Source organism: Lacerta agilis, chromosome 11 (genome assembly GCF_009819535.1).
Source record: "Lacerta agilis isolate rLacAgi1 chromosome 11, rLacAgi1.pri, whole genome shotgun sequence".
Taxonomy (NCBI): domain Eukaryota; kingdom Metazoa; phylum Chordata; class Lepidosauria; order Squamata; family Lacertidae; genus Lacerta; species Lacerta agilis.
Window position 1 is genome coordinate 4,057,791 of NC_046322.1, and position 12,256 is coordinate 4,070,046.

At 47.1% G+C, this 12,256-nt stretch overlaps 1 protein-coding gene across 10 annotated transcripts in view; it reads right to left on the minus strand.

The window, feature by feature from the left end:
• CELF4 (CUGBP Elav-like family member 4) overlaps positions 1-12,256 on the minus strand; it is a 772,591-nt gene that overhangs the window by 145,272 nt on the left and 615,063 nt on the right. The gene's annotated exons all lie outside the window — the stretch shown is intronic.

The window sequence follows — 12,256 nt, forward strand, 5'->3', positions numbered from 1 at the left end:
AAAGTGCCAATCTGGGGGGTAATGGGGGAGAGTTGTTGAGCTTTTTTTGGGAGGAGTACCCCAGAGTTGTTGAACTCCAAGCGGGAGGCCCTGGGAGGGAGGCCTCTCCAGCCGCCTCAAGGCAGGGGGAGGCCTGGCGGAGGGCGGGCGGGCGATGCTCGGGGCCCCCAAGGGGGAGGTTGGGCCTGAGGCCTGTGGCTCGAGGCGCCGCGACACCAGCCCTGCGAGGGAGGCCGCCCCCTTCTGCCCCCCCGTCTCACCAGGCGGCGCGGGCGCTGCTCCTCTACATCCCGGCGTTTCTCTCTCGGCCCCGCTGTGGGGCTCCCTCGTGGAGTGCGGCGCCCAAAACAAGCTGCCGCCACGCGTGCCACAAGGTTCCACCGCCCGGCAAGCACTTTGAGACACCGCGCCGCTCGGGAGACCCCGCCCCCTCGCCCTCGCCCTCGCACCGCAGGGCCTAGACCAGTGGGGCGATGGCGCGCGTGCCCACAGAGAGGGCTCTGCGTGCCCACTTGGGCACGCGTGCCATAGGTTCGCCACCACTGCACTATAAGAAGATTTTGGATTTGATATCCTGCTTTACCACTACCCAAAGGAGTCTCAAAGCGGCTAACATTCTCCTTTCCCTTCCTCCCCACAACAAACACTCTGTGAGGTGAGTGGGGCTGAGAGACTTCAGAGAAGTGTGACTAGCCCAAGGTCACCCAGCAGCTGCATGTGGAGGAGCGGAGACGCGAACCCGGTTCCCCAGATTACGAGTCTACCGTTCTTAACCACTACACCACACTGACCTTCTAATGGTTTGAGTTCACCTTTCGAAGGGTGCACTCCTCAATGGCCTCCTTTGACAGACAGATGCCAACCAACGACCAACTGGGAATTGTAGCTCTGTGAGGGGAATGGGGGTCTCCTAACAACTCTCAGCACCCTTAATAAACTACAGCTCCCATAATTCTTTGGGGCAAGCCACTACTCTTTTAAAGTAGTTATCGCAATGCTTTAAACATATGGTGCGATTGTAGCCTCAGTTCCCCCAAACAAGAGGTAGCACAGCTAATGCCAATACGGGCCAGCTCTACTTACACAGTGGGGCGAGGGAAAGGCACTCCTCGTATGCTCAGGAGCAGCCTTGTAAGGCTCCCAGAAGTTCGAACCTCCTGGTTACAGGGTGGAGGGCTTTGTAGGTTTTCGTTTACGGCAGCTCCCAAAAACAGACACAGGGAATCCCAACCCTTGCTCTGAGTTCCTCGCTTTCATGGGTTTATGTCAGACCCTTAGCATTATTTGAACATAGTTTTGTGTGTGTGCATGTGGTTCAATTTGCATAATTGATGAGATGGAAAATTATCTCAGTGATTGATGGACGTTCTGAAGGCTCTGTTAGTTTGCCACTAAATAGAGACTGCCTGTAGGATGAGTGCACAGTTCTTGCCATGTTACTGTAACAGCATGGCTGTAAAATGCAAACTTAACCCTGAAGGATGTGGGCTTTAAGATTTTGTTTGTTTTATTTAAAAAATCCTTCCTTAGAGCAGAAAATGCAACAACAGGCAACACTGAGTAACTCCATCATCGAAGTTGCTATCTTTCTTTGTGGGCCTTCTGCCCTTCTGGACTGATTTAGGGAGATCCCTTTTGCTAGAAACGAGATGTCAACACAATAATAAGATTTTCTCCCAATTTAAATAGGTCTATTATTTTTCTTATACAGTATTTCTAATCGGGGGTGGGGGTGGCTGGAGGTGTGAGGAGGACCAAAGCTGAGAAGAAGAAGAAGAAGAAGAAGAAAGAAGAAGAAGAAGAAGAAGAGGAGGAGGAGGAGGAGGAGGAGGAGGAGGAGGAGGAGGAGGTGGTGTTTGGATTTGATATCCCACTTTATCACTAGCATAAGGAGTCTCAAAGTGGCTAACATTCTCCTTTCCCTTCCTTCCGCACAACAATCACTCTGTGAGGTGAGTGGGGCTGAGGGACTTCAAAGAAGTGTGACTAGCCCAAGGTCACCCAGCAGCTGCATGTGGAGGAGCGGGGAAGCGAACCCGGTTCACCAGATTACAAGTCTACCGTTCTTAACCACTACACCACACAGCTGTGAGTTGCCTAACAACATTTTTTTGTAGCACCACCTTCTGCTTGTCTACTCCCAAGGTTGCCAGTTTGAATAAAATATTGGGAGGGGGCCAGGTAAAGCATGCCCCACCTAACTGATCACAAGACCTGGCGCATGGGTGCCATTTGAATGGCAAGGCCCGTAAACTTGGGGATGGTTGCCCCCCATATTTTATTGGGGTGGTTCAACAACCAATCCCTCTTCCCAGGGAACTCTGGGAATTGTAGCTCTGGGTGGGAAATAGGGGGTCTCTTAACAACCCTCAGGGAAGCAGGTGGCGCTGTAGGTTAAACCACAGAGTCTAGGGCTTGCCGATCAGAAGGTCGGCGGTTCGAATCCCCGCGACGGAGTGAGCTCCCGTTGTTCGGTCCCAGCTCCTGCCAACCTAGCAGTTCAAAAGCACGTCAAAGCGCAAGTAGATAAATAGGTACTGCTCCGGCGGGAAGGTAAACAGCGTTTCCGTGTGCTGCTCTGGTTCGCCAGAAGCATTTTAGTCATGCTGGCCACATGACCCAGAAGTTGTACGTCGGCTCCCTCGGCCAATAGATGAGCGCCGCAACCCCAGAGTCGTCCGCGACTGGACCTAATGGTCAGGGGTCCCTTTACCCTTACCTAACAACCCTCAGCACCCTTAACAAACTACAGCTCCCATAATTCTTTGGGGAGAAGCCATGCCTGTTGAAAGTGGAATCACATCACTTTAGGTGCACGGTGTGCGTGCCACCTTAATTTCAACCCCATTGCAAAGCGAGCCTAATGCTGAATAATTATGACTGGGTGCTGATGCATTCCCCCCCCCCCCAGCGGGTTCAGTTCATTCTGCTTCCCCCCCCCCATTCCTTTCCCTCTCCCCACCCTCCCTGCCTTTCAGCTGGTGAGCAAAGATAAGTCGCTGGGCTGGACAGGAGGATCGCTTGTTCAGCACGCTATTGGGCAGATATGATAACAGCCTCCGCAACCGCTGGAGCTGAGCTGCTCGCCGGCACACTCTTCAAGCTTCCCCTGCAATATTATATTTGACATTCAATTTGAAACCCTAAACTCCTTTAATGCAATATCGCAGCACAATGAGAGTAATAAGGCAGCTGGACTTGGCTTTCTATTTAACCGCCAGAACGAGACCAAAGGGGGAGAGCAAAACCTCTCTGCCAATATATCCTGGCCCCTATTAGATTAACCTCTTCCTGGCCGATCCCTCTTTAGTGGCTTGAGTGTTACAGGCCTGCTCCTTTCACGTGCGTGCTTCAAAAAATAAAATAAAATAAAGGAGGGCGTTCTGCTTCTTGCACCGGCAGGTTAACTGCAGCTAAGGCACCCTCCCCCCCGACCCTTTAATACAACGGGACGGACCTTTAGGAAAGTTGTTGGAAATTCAGAAGTGCAGTGTTCCTTCATGATAGTCATGCCCCTTTCTACAATTGTGCAACCTTCTAAGATAATACAATAAACTAAAAATACTACTACTACTACTACTACTACTACTACTAATAATAATAATAATGGAGACGTGGCAGTGATCAATGCGTTGCCTTTCAGTTAGATTTTCTATCTTCTGTGCTGGGACATGGGCAAATGTTTTGCAATGCTCCAATCTCTTCTTTCAAAATGGCTTAAGCTGTGTTTTCCTAGAAGTACCGTCACACATAACAGAACTTGCACACCGTTCTCTTGAAACGGAAGCGCCTGGTGTTCCTAAATGCTGGGCTTTCCCAAGTGTGGCCTTAGGAGCCAGCCGTCACCTCCTTTCCCTCTGATTGTCTCCAATAAGCACAAAAGCTGCTTAGGGCACCATCTAGGTGGGGCTGAGGCCCCCCCAAAAATTTTTCAAGGAGGGTGCCGGGCCCTCTCAATATTTCACAGCTGCGGTGGGCCCTGCCTAGCCTTCTGCAGCTGCCATGGGCCCCGTCGGGATTTCTTGTGGCTGTGGAGGACCCCAGCAGGCCTCCTCCTGCCGCATGACATCTCACTCGTCCACTGCGCCCCCCCCCCCCCCCATGGATTGGAACCATAGCTGTCAACTTTCCCTTTTTTGTGGGAAATTCCCTTATTCCAGTGCCGTTTCCCAATGCCAAAAAAAGGAAGGTTGACAGCTCTGGTTGGAACCCGGTGCCTGTGAAGGGTGCCAATTGGCTAGCTCTAGGACACTGGACACAGGGATCCTGTGAATAACGGGTCTTCAATCCCCAGTGAGCCAGGATCAGTACACTTCTGGGAACATAGGAAGAAGCCTTATACTGAGTCAGACCACTGGTCTATCAAAGTCAGTCTTCTTTACACTTTCTGGCAGCACCTTCTCGGGGGTTTCAGGCATGGGGAGTTTCTAACCTGACCTGGAGATGTCAAGAACTGAACTTGGGACCGGAAAAGTTGCTCGGCCAGAGAGCCCCATGACCCCACCTTTGCTTTGTCATCGAAGATGGTTTGGAAAAGCTAAAGGAGCAGCAAAATTAACCTAATACAAGACAACAGATAAAAACATCAACAAAGCCTCTGTATTACACCCAAGTGCAAATGATCTGACCCACACTTCTTTATACGGCAGGGATGGGGAAACTGTCACCCCTCAGATGTTTCCTGGATGCCAGCCCTCATCTCCCCTACTCGTTGGCCATGCTGGCTGGGCTAGATGGGAGTTGGTGTGAATTACCTCAGCTGATGGTGGGGAAACCAGGACTGCAATATCTCAAGGGCAACTTCTCCCCATATGAACCGACCCAGACCGGGCATTGGGGTCATTAACATTCTATGGCCTTTCAAATGTGGTTTGTTTTTTTAGGGGTATTGGTGGTGGTTATTGGTTTGTTTTGCTTTCGAGTTTTGTTTTTTCTTTGTTCAGTCGTGTCCGACTCTTTGTGACCCCATGGACCAGAGCACGCCAGGCACCCCTATCCTCCACTGCCTCCCGCAGTTTGGCCAAACTCATGCCAGTCGCTTTGAGAACCCTGTCCAACCATCTCATCCTCTGTCTTTTCATTCTGTGTTTTTATGTTGCAAACCTCCCTGGGATCTTTGGGTGAAAGGCAGTATATGAATTTAATAAATAACAAAAAATATAAAATATAAAAACCACCGTGCTTGAGATGATGTAGGGTTGTTGTTGTTGTTCAGTCGTTCAGTCGTGTCTGACTCTTCGTGACCCCATGGACCAGAGCACGCCAGGCACGCCTATCCTTCACTGCCTCCTGCAGTTTGGCCAAACTCATGCTAGTCGCTTCGAGAACACTGTCAAACCATCTCATCCTCTGTTGTTCCCTTCTCCTTGTGCCCTCCATCTTTCCCAACATCAGGGTCTTTTCTAGGGAGTCTTCTCTTCTCATGAGGTGGCCAAAGTACTGGAGCCTCAACTTCAGGATCTGTCCTTCCAGTGAGCACTCAGGGCTGTTTTCTTTAAGGATGGATATGTTTGATCTTTTTGTAGTCCATGGGACTCTCAAGAAGAGTCTCCTCCAGCACCATAATTCAAAAGCATCAATTCTTCGGTGATCAGTCCTCTTTATGGTCCAGCTCTCACTTCCATACATTACTACTGGGAGAACCATAGCTTGTGTTTTTATGTTGCAAACCTCCCTGGGATCTTTGGGTGAAAGGCAATATATGAACTTAATGAATAACAAAAAAAATAAAATTTAAAAACCACCGTGCTTGAGATGATGTAGGGAGACGGGTGTAATTCTATTGTGGAAGTTCATGATGGCAGAGTCTGGGCAGTGCGCTCCTTTCAGAGAATACTTCTAGCAGCTCATCCCCCCCCCCTTGGTGCAAGGCTTTGGTTTCTGCCCGCCCCTCACTCCCGTTCAAGAGAGTGGATTTCCGAGAGCCAAGCCGAAATCCATTTTAATGCGTTTATCCAGCTTTCCTTGGTAACACTCCAGTCAAACTTCCTCCGCTTTCGCAGAGGACGAGCCGCTCCTTTTGGCAGATCAATTATTCAGATGCTGTGATGGTCCGAGGCATCGTATCAGTAATAAAGTGGTAAATTATTAATCAAGCCTTGTGCCATTTCGATTAGATTTGGGAAATCCGGGATTATATCTCCGGCACCCTGCGTCTCGGACTGAGATCAGCTCAGCTGCCTTGGCAGGCGAAGCAGCTTTGTACTTCGCAGGAGGCGGCCAGAATTTTTAAAAAGAGCTTTCTTAAAAACCAAAAAAACAAATGTGTACATTTTCGTGTGCTCGGAACACCACTTATTCCCATTAAGGCTTTGCCTGGCATCCAGCTGCAAAGAGATTTTTACGGTGTGCTTGCACCAATGCCCAGCATCGCAGTGGCCAATCCTTACTGCGCTGTGCTTGAGGCGGAGACGCCTCCGACACTCATTGGCTGAGCTAATGGGTTGGCGTGGAATGCTCAGAAACATTCCAACTGCTCAGGGAGCAAAGAACTGCAGCCCGCACAGCCTCTCGGATTGAGTGGGTTTAAAAGCCTGGCACAGATACTAAGGATTGGAGTAGTTTTGGTGGGTCACGTAAGGGGTGTAGGGGTGATGGATTTTAGAGCTTAAACACTTTAAGAGTTTGAATGGAATGGGGGAAATCTCACAGTTCTGGATTCTGCCATTACTGCTGCATCGTGCCCTGGCAACCTGGGTGCCAAGGACTGGGGGTTGGGTGGTGTGCCTGAATTTCACATACTGATTTGAACTAATGATGTAGGTTTATTTTGGCTGCAGAGTCTAACTTGCTAACTCTCTCATAGCTCTCGGGGCCATACAGGCTACTTAAGGGCTGCAGCTGCTGCTCAGCAGAGAGGGCCCTACTTTTAAAATTGTTTTTAATTTTTATCTTTGTTGTTTTAAATGAGACTACCTTGGCTGTGAGCCCTGGAAGACCTGCACCCTGCCTTGCTGGCCTTTTGCCATCTGGCCAGGAAGAGTGGAGTGCGGACTGACTCCAGCTACAAAAGCTGAGGCTGTTGAACAGGTTCTTGGGCTGGTCTGTTGTTTACAGGAGGTTGAGAGAGCTTGTTGCTGCAATTGGTCTTACGGGAAAAAGCAAGGGGTGAGATGGCTAAAGATAGCTTTGTCATGTATAATGAGATAAGAATCCAATGTCTTTGTTCAGACCAGGTCTCTCCGTGGTTTTGAGTTTGGTAATGAGATGCAATTCAGCAACTTCTCTTTCCAGTCTATTTCTGAAATTCCTTTGAAATAAGACAGCTACTTTGAGATCTTGTATAGAATGACAGATCCTGAAGCTGAGGCTCCAGTACTTTGGCCACCTCATAAGAAGAGAAGACTGAGTTTGGCCAAACTGCGGGAGGCAGTGAAAGATAGGAGTGCCCTGGCGTGCTCAGGTCCATGGGGTCATGAAGAGTCGGACATGACTGAACAACAATAGAATGTCCTGGGAGATTGAAGTGTTCTCCTACTGGTTTCTCTGTCTTGTGATTCCTGATGTCAGATTTATGTCCATTTATCCTTTGGCATTTAAAAAGCAGAGACATCACCTTGCCGACAAGGGTTCGTATAGTTAAAGCTATGGTTTTCCCAGTAGTAATGTATGGAAGTGAGAGCTGGACCATAAAGAAGACTGATCACCAAAGAATTGATGCTTCTGAATTATGGTCCTGGTGGAGACTCTTGAGAGTCCCATGGATTGCAAAAAGATCAAACTTATCCATCCTTAAAGAAATCAGCTCTGAGTGCTCACTGGAAGGACAGATCCTGAAGTGAGGCTCCAGTACTTGGCCACCTCATGAGAAGAGAAGACTCCCTGGAAAAGACCCTGATGTTGGGAAAGATGGAGGGCACAAGGAGAAGGAGACGACAGAGGATGAGATGGTTGGACAGTGTTCTCGAAGCGTGAGTTTGGCCAAACTGCGGGAGGCAGTGGAGGATAGGGGTGCCTGACGTGCTCTGGTCCATGGGGTCACGAAGAGTCAGACACGACTGAACGACTGAACAACAACAAAAAATTTACTTTGGGGGTGTCTGTGAAACTGTGTTGGCTTCTAGGAGTTGGCCACTTGTCAAAAGCCATGGTAAAGAGGTGGTGTCTCCAGTATTCACTGGAAGCTATGCAATGAAGGTACCGGGTGTGCCCTTGATGTAGGGTTTGGCCTGTTTGTCCAATATAGAGAGCTGAAGGGCACTGTTGGCATTTGATGGCACACACCATGTTAGAAGATGAGCAATTAAATAGTCCTGAGATGGTATGTTTGATGTTGTTGCGAACAGCAATGGTGTTGTCCGGGTGTATGTGGCAGCAAAGTTGGCATCTGGGTTTATTGCAGATTCTGTGCTCTACACCTCCTTCTGGTGTTGCATGTTTATAATGCATTTAAAACACTGTTGTTGTTTTTTTGACTAATGAAGCTGGGTTCCAGGTGTGACCTGACCAAGGCAGAATAGAGCAGGACAAATACTTCCCTTGATCAGGACACTACAGTGCAGCCTAGAAAAGCATTAGGGTTTTTTGGTTTGGTTTTGTCTTGTTTGTTTTGTTTGCTGCTGCATCACACTGTTGACTCATGTGAAGCCTGTGGTCTACTAAGACCCATATATCCCTGTTCACATGTAGTACTGGTAAGCCAGGTCTCCCCCATCTTATATTTATGCAGCTAGTTCTCAATTTAGGATCCTACATTTGTCCCTATTTAAATTCATTTTAAAATAAAGAATTCCTTCCAGTAGCACCTTAGAGACCAACTAAGTTGTTCTTGGTATGAGCTTTCGTGTGCATGCACACAAAAGCTCATACCAAGAACAAACTTAGTTGGTCTCTAAGGTGCTACTGGAAGGAATTCTTTATTTTATTTTGCTTTGACTATGGCAGACCAACACGGCTACCTACCTGTAACTAAATTCATTTTGTTAGTTTGGGCCCAGTTCTGCAGTCTTTAAGGTCATCTTGAATCCCACTTCTGTCTCCAGTTGAATTGGCTCCCCCCTCCCAGTTTGGGGTCACCAGCAAATTTGATTAGCATCCCCTCAATACATTCACCCAAGACGTTTATATAGATGTGGAACAACAATGGGCCCAGGACAGAACTCTGCTGCATGAACAGACCTCTTGTTTTTTTTTTTTAGCAAAACCCATAAATGAATTATCTGTTGTGTGGCGAGAGGCCTGTCCTGAAATCACCCCACCCTTTTGCTTTTTTGATTCTCCTCATCTTCTATATAACCGAGAGTTGTCCCTGCCAAACATGGAAGTGTGTGAAGCACAGACTGAAGCTTGTTTCCTCACCCTTAGAAGTGTGCATGACTTTGGGGGGAAAAGAAAGTTGAAAAAAAAAGAGAGAAAGATTTTTAAACAGATTTTTTATTTGAAAGATGAGCTGAAAAAGACATCAAAACAGATCAAAGCAACTAAAGGAAGTGGGGAAAAATGTGAGGAGGGGGAGAAAGGGTAGGGGTAAAAAAAACCTCCTGCAGTAACATTGGATGAAAATTAATCTTCTCAGATCTGTTTAAAAGATATTCTGTTTGATCTTCTATATCTTCTGCTGTGATTACCAGGTTCCTTTTGAAGTCTGAGCCCCATAGAACTGATATGTAAAAGTCCACATACATATGTATTAATACGGCACATAGAGCCACACTTGCTGTGCAGATCTTGTGTGGAGTGGCCTGTGGTTGGGAGGTAATTAAGCCGCGTGGAGGAAGAGCGCTGGGTGGGATTCCACACGGCTACAAACACACAACCCTCTGAGCTGCAGGAACATCACACAAGCGGGCTGGAAATAGCCGTCTGGACGAGTTGATTCTCATTCCAGATCCAAGATGCGGGGGTGGTGGTCATGCTTCAAGTCAACATAAGCTAATCGCTGGATTCATTCCGGTAAAATTCCAAATGGCATTTTGGAAAGTGGAACGTTTTCAAGCCACTGCATATTGTACGAGTAAAAGAATGAGCCATATGTGTTTGTGTTGTCTTGGCTGGCTTGCCAAATCTGAAAGGTTTGCCAAATCTATTGAACCATTGGCTTGAAAGCAACCCGATCGATTCTCTAGCCTTTTGTATTTATTCTAGCAAATGACCCATGATTATGATTAGAGTTTTGTCAAGCTTTTACCTTTATTTCCCGGAAGTCAAAGGTAATGCTTGTATGGATGGAGAGGACAAATCCCACCCTCTCAAACGGGCTTAATTAATTAGAATATTCACTTTCAACCTCTCCCATTTCTCCTCGACAATTGTCCCCTCCCTTTCTTGGAGAGATCCCAAACAATCAGGGATCAAGTATCGTCTATGATCTACTCATCTAATTTTATCTCATCTATTGATCGATTCATCTATTTATATCTCACCCTTCCTCCCAAAGGAGCCTAGGGTGGGAAACAGCATAAAACAATTTTTAAAAATCTTAAAAACATTTGAGACCTTAAAAGCTCCAATTCCAATGCACATGCAAACTGGCCACTCACTGCAATATGGCACTTAATTGAAGTTTGCTGGACTATTGCTTTTAGCTGACAAAGCCACAGTTGGGGACATACAGGTGCCAATTTCAGTTTCCTTTGAAAGGCTGCACTAGCATGAACTGCTTCCCATATGGAGCTCCCTAAATGAAATGTATATTTCCTCCTGCCTAGTCGAGGCAGCTGGTGGAATCATCTCTCCCATTCCCTCATATTTGCTTTCCCTTTCAACCTGATACCATTTGCATAAGGTGCCCCAAAGCTGCTGTGCGCAAGTGTGCCCCGTTGTAGACTTTTATCCATGCGCGTGCATCTGAATCCCTTCTTTTCTGCTTGTGGGGAATTAGCAGAGCCGAGAAGGATGTCAGTGCAAACCGCATCAGCTTTGTAAAGAGTCTAAAAAAAAAAAAATCTCTACCCTAAATGGTCAATCCAGACTTGTTTTGAAAGTTGCCTTTGAAATCTCCGGTGCCGGTAATTTCTCTGCTTGTGGCTGTCAAGTTTTAGGATGTGAGTATCTCTCTGAAATTGGCTACCATTGATCAGAAACTTATTTGATATATGCCATTAAGCAGACATCAGTCACTATAGACTAGGCTCAGGCTGAAATTTACAGCATCAATCCATTCACCTATCAAATCTAGCATGGGAGAACTGAAAATAAATTTAGCCCATAAATGCCATCGTTTCTGACACTGCAGGTAGAAATGCCTTTTTATAGCAATGCTTCTGGCCAAATCACTTCTTTAAACAATCCCCCCCTTTCTTTCAATCTCAGCCAAACAACCAGGTATTGGTTGGGTTGGTGTCCTGTCCCCCCCCCCCATTTTCTTTTTTTGACAATTTGCCTTTTCAAATCAGAGATGAAGATGTTTTTGTGACAATTTGCAAAAGCGAAAAATGAGGAGACTTCAGCACTTCTCAGCCACCAGAAATACAGTGAGCTAAGAAGCTGGAGCGGGGTTTTTTTCAAAAATGTGCATACGTGTGGCAACACATCCTACCCATCATGGATGCTTTAGTTACAGGTAGGTAGCTGTGTTGGTCTGCCATAGTCAAAACAAAATAAAAAAATAAAAAAAATCCTTCCAGTAGCACCTTAGAGACCAACTAAGTTTGTTCTTGGTATGAGCTTTCGTGTGCATGCGCACTTCTTCAGATGGATACTTTAGTTGAGATTGGGGCTGGACTAGATGACCCTCGGGATCCCTTCCAATTTTACAGTTCTAGGATTGTAACTGATGGAGTCTGAATTGTTGGCAACTCTCCAGGAATGAGATCTTGAGTTGATGTGCACAGCACACTGGAAACACTGACTGGGGTTTGTCCACACTTCTGCTTCTCCTGTGCCTAGAAAGCATGTGTCTGAGAGGTTTTCCAACTTGCCCTGTGTTTTGTAGGAATTTTCCCCACAGTCTCCCCCTCCCTCCCTCCCGGAAAACATGCTCTTTATTGCTGAATTGGAACAAACGGCAAACACAGTTGTGGAAAACGCAGTTGCCATTGGGTCCGATTCAGCAGTGAACGGCAGGTTTCCCTGGGGGAAAGCAGTGGGGCAAATGGAGGCGTGCACAAGCCACAATTGTGGAGCAGCAGCAAAAAAAGGCATAATCGATGCAATAAATTATTAGCAGTAAGCAGTAAACTATGACTTCATTGAATATTGTCCTTCTTCCTTCCTTCCTTCCTTCCTTCCTTCCTTGAATTTATATCCTACTTTTTCCTTCAAGCAGCTCAAGGTGGCATGCATAGTCCTCCCCATTTTATCCTTACAGCACCTGCAT